The following is a 716-nucleotide window of genomic DNA, read 5'->3' on the forward strand; positions in this document are numbered from 1 at the left end:
GCATTAGGCTGTGAGGTCGTCTGCTAATAGTCCTGTCTGAGCTGCTAGGCCCCGCAGCTAACAGGCTAATTAAGCACAAAGCAGCGCTAACGAGGGCCGGCGCTTCATTAAAGCACAGATCTGATGAATTAACGGTGAAGCAGAGTTCGTTAACGCCTCGTTTGATTAATTAAAGCCAGTGATGACAGGAAGTGACTTTAAATGATGATGAAGGAACGAAGGAAGTGAGGACGGAGTTAAGACGTGAGGACGGGGGAAGTTAAAGGAGGGTGGACGATAAAAATGAAGAGGAGATGAAGAAGAACCAACAGTTCTGGAGAACGACTGCTTCAGGAACAAATGGAGAAAAAATGAGTCAACGTTTTGTTTCTAAGTGGGAAATTCCAAATGTTGACGAAGTGTTGAGGAGATCAATGTCCTTGATGGACACCAGGGGGCAGAAGTTCAAAAGGTTACATGGTAGCATGACTTTGATGTCACTTCTGTTGTCGTCGTTAACTTCAGATCTGACTTGGATTTTTTCATTTTTCTCTTTTGTCCTTCAGGCAAATGAAAACTCCGCTGCCAACCCAGTGATGTCATCGCAGCGCTCGCCAACATTCGTCCTCCCTCTGCTCCTGAGGCCGCGTTTCAGAAATCGTCTCACACCAGGTACCAGCACTGTGAAGGAGACCAGCTCCAGGTTTGTCCCTGAGTCAGAGACTGAGTCAGAGTCA

General features: G+C 46.9%; 1 protein-coding gene and 1 long non-coding RNA gene across 3 annotated transcripts in view; one reads left to right on the forward strand and one right to left on the reverse strand.

Moving 5' to 3' along the window:
• The window catches only part of hivep2a (HIVEP zinc finger 2a), a 34,435-nt gene that overhangs the window by 20,691 nt on the left and 13,028 nt on the right, over positions 1-716 (reverse strand). The gene's annotated exons all lie outside the window — the stretch shown is intronic.
• LOC112487208 (uncharacterized) overlaps positions 7-716 on the forward strand; it is a 3,388-nt gene continuing 2,678 nt past the window's right edge. Inside the window, exon 1 of the long non-coding RNA XR_003050076.1 lies at positions 7-651. This is a non-coding gene — a long non-coding RNA (uncharacterized LOC112487208). The remainder of the gene's footprint in view (positions 652-716) is intronic.

Source organism: Cynoglossus semilaevis, chromosome 7 (assembly GCF_000523025.1).
Source record: "Cynoglossus semilaevis isolate Cse_v1.0 chromosome 7, Cse_v1.0, whole genome shotgun sequence".
NCBI classification, from domain to species: domain Eukaryota; kingdom Metazoa; phylum Chordata; class Actinopteri; order Pleuronectiformes; family Cynoglossidae; genus Cynoglossus; species Cynoglossus semilaevis.